General features: G+C 44.7%; 1 long non-coding RNA gene across 1 annotated transcript; it reads right to left on the bottom strand.

Moving 5' to 3' along the window:
• Positions 1–1469: 1469 nt before the first annotated feature.
• LOC119086565 lies at positions 1470–4391 on the bottom strand. The gene is made up of 2 exons (XR_005089871.1): positions 4017–4391; positions 1470–1624 (listed from the first exon to the last, which is right to left on the bottom strand). It is a non-coding gene; the product is annotated as an uncharacterized LOC119086565 (long non-coding RNA).
• Positions 4392–11694: the final 7303 nt, after the last annotated feature.

Raw genomic sequence — 11694 nt, 5'->3', positions numbered from 1 at the left:
GAAAACAAAATCTAAGCAGAACCTGGTAAGAACCTCTGAAAATGACAGAGTGAGCGATGAACTAAGCAGTGGGCTAAGCTGCCCACTCAGTGTCATTTCTACGTCTCTCTCTACAGTCACGCTGCTGAGTCAACTGGAGGTCAGCGTGAAGGAGACACGGAGACCCGAGTCAGTGGGACCACCTGGGTGATCTTGGGTGAGATCACCTGACCACCTGGACCTCAGCTCGGCTTCAACATCTGGATCCCTCCGCTCTCTCCATAAAGATCTTTGGGACCCAAGATTACAAATTTTGAGGTAGAAAATTAATTTTGAAACTGAGTAGAAGATCCCTGCCTGTCAGCTGCTGATGAGGGATTGCACTGTACAGAGGGTAACTGGCGGGACTTTCGGGGAGTCCGCAGGCTTGGACCCAGATCCCTCTCTGGGAAATTGCAGCGAGAATGAGTTCAGACCATTTCCCCGTCTCAGTTACGACCTCTCCTGGTCCTGGATTATGAAACGAAGCTCTCTGCCCGGGGCCCCTCCTCTGTAGGGAGGGAGAGCTGTTCATATAATTAAAAGGACTGACTGTTTGTGGGGTGAATCACTTTTCCCTTGGCCCAGCATTGAACATAAAGTGGTAAACAGCTCCTCCGAGATCATTCTTAATCCACGTGTCTACAACTGTAATCAGGTGGATTTGTGAATTTATTGCCATGGGGCTTGAGAAACATCCCAGAAGCCTCCAAGGACTGACTGCAGGTGCCCATTTATGGACTGGTTCTCTGAGCATCTTTGCCAGCACGGCCTGTACTCTTGGATGCCTCTTCCTTCTCTATACTTAGCCCACGTGTGTTATTTGACTGCATCGCTGCCGAACGCCCCACCACCACCCTGTGGCAAGGAACCGCTTGAAATATGGAATTATCTCATGTTCTGATGCATCCTCCTCCTGGGAGCTGAGAACAAGACTACTCAACTGGTCTTGCATCTTAAAGGAAGTCACCTGGGAGGGAGGCGAACAGGGTTGTCCTCCTTCAAGCTCTGGGGACCTGGCCCTGGTGTTGGCCCCTGGGCCTACACTTTGAGCATCAAGGACTCGAAAGACTGGCTAGTGTTCCTTTTGAACATCTTGAGGATTGCATCTCCTGCTTGCAAAAGCCTTGACGTTGTGGGGGTAACTCTGGAAATTATCCGTCAGAAGGGGCTGGAGTTAGAGATAGTGAGGGCCTCGTATTTTCGCTCTTCTTGTGGGCTGCATTGTTTTAATTATCAGCCGGAACACAAACGCAGAGCACTAATGGCTTTCTCTCCAAGTCATTCACAAGACTGGGCTTTCCCAGGGCTGCTTGACTAAAGCCACTCAGCCCTGGGACGGCCGAGCTCATTTCAGCTGGTGTCAAGTTGGCTATTTTCCACAGGATAGTGGCCATGATTGGATGGGGTAAAATTTAAATGGGAAAGCACAGAAAGCCGAAGCTCTGTAATTGTGTATTTAAATCCTGTATTTGATGGAACAGAAGTGAAGCTTGTTATTCTGCCCGTTTCGTGGTTTTCATTTTCTGCTCGGGGAATTCAATCATTTTCATGTCTGAAGAGGCGATTGTGGGATGTGTGGCTGGCCTGAAGCATGTTCAACCACCTGGAACAGATGGGGAAAAGAGGGTTTTTTTTTCCCCTTAGATGTTTTAGAAATGCTTCACATGTATACAGTTTTATGCAGGAGTAAAATAATGTGTGTTATCGTGTGTAGAAAGTCCTAGTTGGAGAAAAATATAAACATGTTGTATGTAAACTATACCAACTGTGCGGCTTACTCCTTAGGATTTGGTTTGGAAAATAATGTACCTATGTCAAATCTTTACCGCCTCATTTTAGTAACCTTTTAACTGTATGCTATTATATATAGATATTTCTCACAAAATGTATTTTTCAGAATAATCTCTAGGATATTATGATCTTAGGAAGCGTTCATTATAATATGCTGCTTAAAGCTATTTACAATATATATGTATGTGTTCCTGAAATGTAACAACAGCTTTACTCTTTAGGGGCCCACTACCCAGCTCCCAAATAAATACATGGAGACTTATTCTTACTTATGAATGCTTGGCCTTAGTTTGGCTTGTTTCTAGCCAGCTTTTCTAACTTAAATTATCCCACTTCTCTTTAACTACATTTTGCCTCTGGGCTTTTACCCTTCTTTATTCTATATCTCTTTCTTTCCTTCTTATTCTGTGGCTTGCTGTGTGGCTGGGTGCCTGGACCCTGGGATCCTCCTTTTCTCACTCCTCACCCTTCTCCTTACAAACCTAGATCTCTTCTCCTATCTGTTCTGCCTGCCAGCCCCACCCATCCCTCTTCTGTCTTGCTATTGGCCATTCAGCTCTTTATTAGACCAACCAGGTGTTTTAGGCAGACAAAGTAACACAGCTTCACAGAGGTAAACAAATGATGCAATACATCTTTGCCTCCTTAAATGGATCTTCTGCAGCACAAACGAATGGAACACATCTTAAACTAATATTCCATAGCACAGCTCCAAGGCCAAAGGTCCTTGTTATTGCTTCCATGGATGTACCATACAAGCACCTGCACTTGGATCAGCTCTCACCAAGAATACAATGGAAACCAGTGGAATCCCTCTTACACATAACAGAGGAGAGAGCTGTCTACCTTGAAACTACAGGAAGAAGTTGAAACAGAAATGCCTCCCTCAGCAAGGCTTATCGTCATCAGGAGGGAGTCATCCTCAGGTCCCTCTCATTCCCTGGGCAGTGAAAGGATCTTCACACATACACTGAAGCTAACGGTCTAATAATGAACCGACCTTGCTTGGGGAGCTGAAGGACTCGGGGCTGGAGAACTCAAGTTGACACTCGAGGAACGTGGGGGGGGGTAAACCAACAGGCACCCCCAGGAGCTGCACCTTTGGGTCCAGCTCCTAAGGGGTTTATCTGCACACTTCAGCAGCTCCCTGGGGTTCCAGCATCTGACTAGCCTGCACTGGGAAAGCCCATGGAGCAGATCAAACAGCCAAGATTCAGCTAGTGGTTGCTAGGGGAGGGAATGTTACTTTTTTCCTTGGCAGGTAAATAACCCGCCTCCCACTCACATAAGCGACTCTAGTGAAACTTCATGGGTCATACATGAAAGAAGAGGTGAGACAGGAGAGGAACTTTGTTGGGGAGATGGGGTTCAATGGGACAGAGAAGGAGGTGAAAAATGACTAAAATTCATCACATGTGTAGATATGTGTATATATATTGAATATATATCTATGTATATGAAATTGTCAAAGAGTTTCTAAAAAAGAATAATAAGAATAGTAAAAAATTGAAAGTTAAGTTACATTTTAAAAGAGCCTGAATAAAAAGGTTGTTATAAGCTGGGCATGATGATGAATACCCTTAGCACTTGGGAGGCAGAGACCAGTGGACCTCTGTGAGTTTGAGGACAGCCTGGTCTATATAGTGGGGTCCAGGCCAGCCAGGACTACACAGTGAGATCCTGCCTCAGCCAGCGGGGGAGGGGTACCTTCTCTAGTTTGCCCCAGCTGTGATTCTGTATGGCAGGGTATTCACAGCGATGGTGTCTTCTTCCCTGGTTTCCCTCTGCAGTAACCCACTGAGGGTTACTGTAGACTTCAGAGCGGGAACTGATTGGTACAGAGGCCATGAAGGAAAGCTGCTTACTGGCATGTGTCCCCATGGCTTGCTCAGCCTGCCCAGGGTTGGTACCACCCACTGTGGGCTGGGCCTTTCACATCAGTCATCAATTAAGACTATGCCCCACAGACTTGCCATGGGCCAGTCTGATGGCAGCATTCTCTCGTTGAGGTTCTCCTTTTTTAGATGGCTGTAGCTTGTGTCAACTTGGAAAAAAAAACTTAACATCACAGAGACCGAAGGCAGCTGTTCTTGCATCAAATACACATTAAGACTAAAACCCTCAGGAAACACATCAGTGCAGTATATCAGAAATTAATTAAATGTAAAGCTGTACGGGGGAAAAATAAAGTCTGTATCACTTACCAAAAATGACATCACCTGTGTTGGAGAAACAATTTGCACCATGCTTTAAATAATGTTCTTGGCTTTATCATCTGTGGAAGCTTCCTGCACACGGTACAAACTCGCTGGCTGTCACACCACACCATGCATTCTCAATTAGCCATGTAGAGATGAAGCAACAATAGCGAATCTTTGGTTCTTAACACCTCCTGTGCTCAGCAAGGGTGCAGAGGGATTTCGCCTGTAGTCCTTCCTTCTAGATGGGTGCTTGAAATCCCATCAAACGACAAGATGGTATCGATAAGTTAACCTGGGCACTTGAGATGTGGAGACAGGCAAAGTCTGAGACCAGCCTCAGCTACACAGTGAGTCCTACCTTAAAAATCAAAAATCAGGGACAGAGAGATGACTCAGTGGTTAAGAGCACTGGCTGCTCTGGGACCCAGGTTCGATTCCCAGCACCCATATGGCATCTCACAACTGTCTGTAATTCCACTTGCTAGGGCTCTTCTCTGGCCTCAAGCAGCATTACACTCAAGTAGTGAAGAGATATACGTGCAGATAAAAACTCACACACATACAAATAAATAAATCTAATATTTAAAAAAATCATTTTCTATAATCTGTACTTCATTATTGACCATCACAGGTTCTTTCACCCCTACATTTATTTATTTATTTTGTGCGTGGGGGTCAGGTCTTTCCTTCCATCAACTGCCACCCAGACGCCACCCCGGAGATCCAACTCAGGTTGTCAGGTTAGAAGAGGCCTTTGCCTACAAAGAGTGAGCTGTCTCTCTGGCCCCCCGTTATCATCCAGGAAGCGATTCAAAACCAAAGCAAGCGTGCCCGTTTCCGGTTCTTCCTACGGCTCCTACAACAAATCAAGGTGTGAGTCCACCCAAGTTCACCAGGAGGAACCAAAGTCTATGTGGCTCCCAGAGCAAGGAGTTAGGGACCAGGGGCAGGAGAGTGGTGGCCGTGTATGCTGCACCCAGCGTTGAGATGGCTCTATAGATCTTATAGCTCTTTATACGTCGGCTCAGGGATGGACAATGGGTTTCATCTCGAGGCTCAACTTTGACAACTGTGTTTCTTTTGGAGCGAGGGATGTTGAAGATGTCTGGCCTAACTCCGGCTTACTCGTGTGCAGCGCCATCTAGAGGGCACAAGGGGAGGCGCAGCGTACCTGTCCCTATGGCTTTAGTCTTACACAAGCTTTACTTCCTGGGGTCTTCAAGCAAACCACGATTGCCTGGAGAGCCAAGCAGCATTGCTCAGCTCTAAGGTTTGCATGTCCTTGTCATTTATTGAGTTGAAGTGTAATGAGAGCCAGAAATAGAAATTTTTGCTAATCAGCCAGGACTTTAGCCTCCATTTTCTGAGCTCCTGGTGTGTGTATGGCTCACGAAAAAGAAACTCAAAGGAATGGGGGAAGTCACTAGGGACCTCCTTCACCTCAAGGCTGAGAGACTGGAGATTAGAGGCAAAACAAGAGTGTGAGCCCCCAAAGTGTGCGTGGGGGCGGGGGAGCACTTTAAATAAAGATGGTGAACTGGGAAAATTGTTTTATTTATCCTTAAAACATCACCTGTTTTTCAAGGACTGGGCAAAAGAAGAAATAAGATGGTCTACACAGTGAGAAGGCCAGGCAAATACCATGACAGGATCCTAGTAACTCAGTTAGGAACTAGGCCTCAGTTCCTGCCTCCTGGAACCAGACAGTTCCTGAGGAAGCCACGCACAGAGGGCAATCATTCACCAACGCCCCCAACAGCAAAGATAAAAGGAACTACAAGTGCCAGGCCTGAGCCAGCCCCTAGAGTATCTCAAGGCAATAACCAAAAAAAGAAGACAGACTCTGGGACTTGCCCAGACTTGTCCCCAAATAGGAAAACTATAGCCTTAGCCATGCCCTGCTAGCCCTAACCAATCAGGAGCATACTAATATGATTGCCACTCCTGTAAGCCAATCATAGATAGAATGACCTCACTGCCTTTAGAAATCCTTTAGCTGTGTATAAGAGAGCCTGCAAGCTTTCTCCTGCTTGCTAATATGCCTTTGTGTCAGATGTGAGGCCCCAGCATACTGGAACTTTTACACTAGAGATGATAAATGCTCTTGCTGATTGCATATGTGGATGGTGGTCTTTTGTGGGACTTCTCCAGGACTCGAACACATAGTGAGTTCCAGGTCAGCCAAGGCTACATAGTGAGACCCTGTCACAAACAAACAAAAAATGATAATGAAAATATAGAGAGGAGACCTCTATTATGTTGTCAGTGATACTGCAAATTGATATGGTTGTAGCTAGAGTTTTCCTGCCTGGCCCACAGTCAGGACAAATCTCTGTCACCCGCCAGTCCCACAGCCGCTCAGACCCAACCAAGTAAACACAGAGACTTATATTGCTTCAAACTGTATGGCCGTGGCAGGATTCTTACTAACTGTTCTTATAGCTTAAATTAATCCATTACCATAAATCTATACCTTGCCACGTGGCTCATGGCTTACCGGCATCTTTTCATGCTGCTTGTCAGGGTGGTGGCTGGCAGTGACTCCTTCTGCCTTCCTGTTCTTTTATTTCTCCTCTCTGTTAGTCCCACCTATATTTCCTGCCTAGCCATGGGCCAATCAGTGTTTTATTTATTGACCAATCAGAGCAAATTGACATACAGACCATCCCACAGCACAGCCAAGTGCAGACCATCTCAGACACCTGCATTCAGGCTTGTGGTCCTAATCATCCTCTATGCGGACCTGCTGGGTAAAGCCACAAGGAACCCGAGAACAGGCTCCCACAGGATATACAGAACATCCCACAGCATACAGTCATGACTAGAAAGGGGGAAACCAAAAAAAAAACAAAACAAAAAAAACAACCCAAAAATAAACCAAAACCTGGAGGTGCTCCAACAATACCAACCCAGTTAAGACATCCATAGAGGCCAATGGCAGAAAAAGGAGCAGAAAATTGTATGAGGGCATTTCTATCATTTCCACGTTGGAATGCAAAAATAAGGGGGTCTTTTAGTTTTCTAATACACTGTGTGAATGAAACTTTATCCCTCCAAAGCCCAGGATATATGTACCTATGTCATTTTACAAGGTGGTTTATTTTGAAGGCCTTTAGCAGTGCGCTTTAAGAAGAATGACATTCCATAAAAGCTAAAAGCTCCCTATTAATCACGTCCGCGATTCTCTTGGATATGGTCTCCAAGCATAGTGCTTCCTTTTATAGCTTCTGTCCAGAAATCCATTAAAATGACAAGCCAAAGGGCCACACGGCAGTCTGAGTGCACTTAAAGTGACATTAGCCAGACAAAGAACAAGAAGGTCTCCTCCAGACCTTTGTAAAGGGGTCTCTACACCTGGGAGATGAGGGAGCATTAAACTAGAGTACAGAGTGCGCTCCAAAATGGCAGGAATTGGACATGCAACTGTAGAGCCATGGCGCCAGATGAAATCAAAGTGGTTTTCCATTATTATTAAAAACCTAAGGGCCAAGCTTGAAGATGTTCTGCCTCCTGTCAACAGGTCATCATCTAGTGGATAACAGCATCCGCCTCATCTCTTTAGTGACAGCCAACTCATTTCTCCTGACTTCGTGTGTTAAGATGGTTTGTTGACAAAGAACTATGGTGACACCATTGGGATGCTTTGGGGGCCAATACCCATTCGCCACACATGATCCTTGCTATTGTGGAGCTCCAAGTCCATGGAGCCAAGTTTCGAAGGGGCAGGGTGAAGCTGCATCTTTTCTGGGGCCTTCTGTGCAACTCCACGTCTGCCTGGGGACAAAAACGACATGGACAGGCCCTCCCCACTCTGCATCTGCCTCACCAAAGGATCTAAGAAGGAAGGAAAACGGAAGGACACAGGGTCGTAGGACTTTGACTTTGGAATCATTTCAGAGTCGCAACAAAAATAAGGGAAGTAAGAATGGAGGTAGGAAAATCAGGCCATACTTTTTAACCTCTCTTTTGAAATAATTTCAGAGTTACTTGTTGTCTTGGTCACTTTTCTATTGTTCTGAAGAGACACCATGACCAAAGCAACTTAGAAAAGGAAACATTTAATTTGGGGCCTAGCAGCTTCAGAGGGCAGTAGTGCCCAAGACCATCACGACAGGGAGCATGGCAGCAGCCTGGCAGCCATGGCACTGGAGCAGTGGTTGAGAGCTTACATCTTTATCCACAAGCACAAGGCACAGAGAGACAGACAGACAGACAGATACACAGGGACAGAGATGGGGAGACACACAGTGGCAAAGAGACACAGGGAGACAGAGAGACAGAGACAGAGATGGAAAGAGACAGGGAGAGAAACACAGGCAAAGAGCACAGACAGACAGACAGATACACACACACACACACACACACACACACACACACACACACACACCACACCACACACGAGAGACAAAGAGTCAGAGATACAGAAAGATACTGGGAATGACATGGGCTTTTGAGACCTCAAAACCCACCACCAATGACATTCCTGCCCCAACAAGGTCACACTCTTGACCCTAAAACAGTTCCGCCAACTGAGGGCCAAGCACTCAAATATAGGGTGGTCACTAGCATTCAAACCACTACACTTCTCAGTTTTTCTCACTTTCCTGACTGTATCCAGATCTTGTCTGACTGTCTTAATGGATACTGCAAATATTTCATTATTTTTGTGACTTAGCATTTCATTGTTTTTCTTTCAACAAAAACATTCAGAATTCCCTTGAGCCTCAATTTGAATGCCAGATTCCCAAAATGAAAATCTTGAACTAACATGGAGTAACCTTTTTACTAAAAAGAGATTTCTATGGGAAAAGGTAGGGAAGGCAGAGACAGGCACAGCTCCTGGGCCGGCTGATCTGGCCTGGTTTAGCACAGTTCCAGGCTAGTGAGAGGTCGTCTCAGAAACAAAGAACTTCTTAAAAGTGGACCATGCCTGAAGAACAACACCAGAGTTTTTCCTCTGGCTTCCAAATGCATGTGGATACACATGCGTTCCTACCAGCAATGCACACACAAGAGCCATATTTCCATGAAACTTACGATTTAATACAGCATGCTCTGGGATATGCTTGGTATAGCTTACCCTGTAAAACCATACAGATTAAATACACAAAGTAAGTTCATGTGAAACTCAGTAAGTGTGCACCTGAGCCAACAATAAGGCAACCATGTCTGATGTCTGGCGTTTGATGTTGTACTGACGTCATACAAACTGCTGATGCTGGGAGAAGATGATTATCCTGATGGTTTGGGGGTGGGAACTCTATGGGCTCTCAAATTATTGTGACTGTAAGGTTAAGAATGTGTGCTGCCATTTACATGAGAGTTTATTAATGTGGAGCTTGACACCAACAATCACCTTTAGATGCCATCATACTATAAATATAGCAAGACTCTCCTTTATATATTTAAACATCTAAACAATCCCCCTCTTCCTCACTGCATTTTCTCATATCTCAATAAATAATATTTGAAATACTATTTTGAGTCTTTCTCCTTGGGGTTAAGAATTGAAATTAGGGAGGGAGTGCAGAGACCCACAGCTAGATATTATGCAGAGAAAGAATCTACATGTTAGTTCTCCATTGGGTCCTTCCCCTCAGTCCTCAGGGAACCCAGCAGAAGAGGGGAAGGTAAGATTGTGGGCATCAGAGGAGATGGAGGACACCAGAAGAACATGGCCCATCAAATCAGGTAAGCAGGGATCACATGGGCTCACTGAAGAGGCAAGCACAGGGCTTGCATAGGTTGGCCCCAGTCCTCTGAGGATAGATTTTGTCTGTTACTTGGTGTTTTTGTGGGACTCCCAACAGTGGGAGCAGGCGTATCTTTGACTCTTTTGCCTGCTCTTGAGACTCTTTTCCTCCTATGGGGTTGCCTTGTCCAGTTTTGGTGTGAGGGATTTTTGCCTTGTTTTTATTATATCTTGTTTTGTTGTGTTTGGGAGTTGTCTCTTGGAGGCCTGCTCCTTTCTGAAGAAGAAACAAAGTGTGAGTGGATCTGGGGGAGATGGGAAGTGAAGGAGGGGAGCTGGCAGAATTAGGGGAGGAAATTGTGTTATGGACATATTGCATGAGAGAATGTATTTTCAATTAAAAATTGTAATTAGACTGAAAATTATTAAACTTCTTTGTAAAATTAGATTCCTATACTTTGCTTTCACGGTTAAATTTTTTGAATATCAGAGGTAGTAGGAGCTTATATTAATTGAACAATAAAATCTAATTTTATTAATGAGAAAAAAAAAAGAACGTGTGCTGCCAGGCAGCAGTAGCACACACTTTAAATCCCAAGACTCAGAGGCAGAGGCAGGTGGATCTCTGAGTTTGAGGCCACCCTGGTCTACAAAGTGAATTCCAGGACAACCAGGGCTGTTACACAGAGAAACTCTGTCTCAAAATATAAAACAAAACAAATAAACAAACAAAAAGAACTTGTGTTAAATGAATGACCTTTTACAGTGAAAAGATAATTCAGGGCCACAAAAGATGATTGAATGGATGGCCATGATGAAACAATTTATATGAAAATCTTTAAATGCTTTATAAATGAATAAAAAGTTAAATAACCAAATAGGGGCTTAAGTGGACAAAAGATTTTAACAGGTATTGATTTTACCAGATAGAAAATATGATCGGGCATTACGAGCTCGGTCTCGTTAGAAATGCAACTTTAGGGGGGGCTGGAGGGATGGCTCAGAGGTTAAGAGCACTGAGTGCTCTTCCAGAGGTCCTGAGTTCAATTCCCAGCAACCACATGGTGGCTCACAACCATCTGTAATGAGATCTGGTGCCCTCTTCTGGCCTGCAGTCATACATGCTGTATACATAATAAATAAATAAATCTTTAAAAAAAAAAAAAGAGTAAGAAACAGGAAAAGGGGCTGGAGATAGTTCAGTGGCTAAGAGCAGCGAATACTCTTCCAGAGGACCTGAGTTCAATTCCCAGCACCCACATGACAGCTAACAACTGTTTGTAACTCCAAGATTTGACACCCACACACAGATATGCAGGCAAACACTGATACACATAAAATAAAAATAAATAACTTAGAAAAAAAGAAATGCAACTTTAGATCACAATAAAATATCGATTTATACCTATTAATGGATGAAAACAAGACATTCAACAGTAACAGTAGTTGTTAAAGATGTGTATTGATGGAAATTGTATGCCCTGCTGATAGGAAAAAATTAAATCAAATGCTCTGAAAATGACCTGGCATTATCTTTAAAAGCTACGTGTGTGTGTGTGTGTGTGTGTGTGTGTGTGTGTGTGTGTGTGTGTGTGTGTGTATGGGGGGATCCATGGAGATAACAGGCTGCCAAATGGTCTCATGGCGCCCAGATGCTGGTTTTCTTTGTAAGAACAGAACAACACTCCCAAAGTCTACCTGGATCCACAGCCACCCAACTATGTAGATTTCCTGATCTCTTCATGAGGGGGGGGGGTGCAGCTAAATGAGTAATTTGTGACTATTCTGGGCCATCTCTCTGGAAACACAGACTCTAGGTTCGGGCCTCTGTCTCAGTGGCTGTGACCAGAATGGTTGCAGCAGCCCATTTGACCACAGTGACAGAATCTACATGGCGAGGAGAGCTGCTGAGATACCACAGCCCCGGAGGTTACCTGCTGCTCATCTGTGACCTGCTCTTTGTGGTGTACATGCGTCGTTTTGTTGACT

This window comes from Peromyscus leucopus, chromosome 23 (genome assembly GCF_004664715.2).
Source record: "Peromyscus leucopus breed LL Stock chromosome 23, UCI_PerLeu_2.1, whole genome shotgun sequence".
In the NCBI taxonomy this organism is placed as follows: domain Eukaryota; kingdom Metazoa; phylum Chordata; class Mammalia; order Rodentia; family Cricetidae; genus Peromyscus; species Peromyscus leucopus.
The sequence above is the reverse complement of the archived record's forward strand: the minus strand, read 5'-3'. Positions and strand labels throughout refer to the sequence as shown.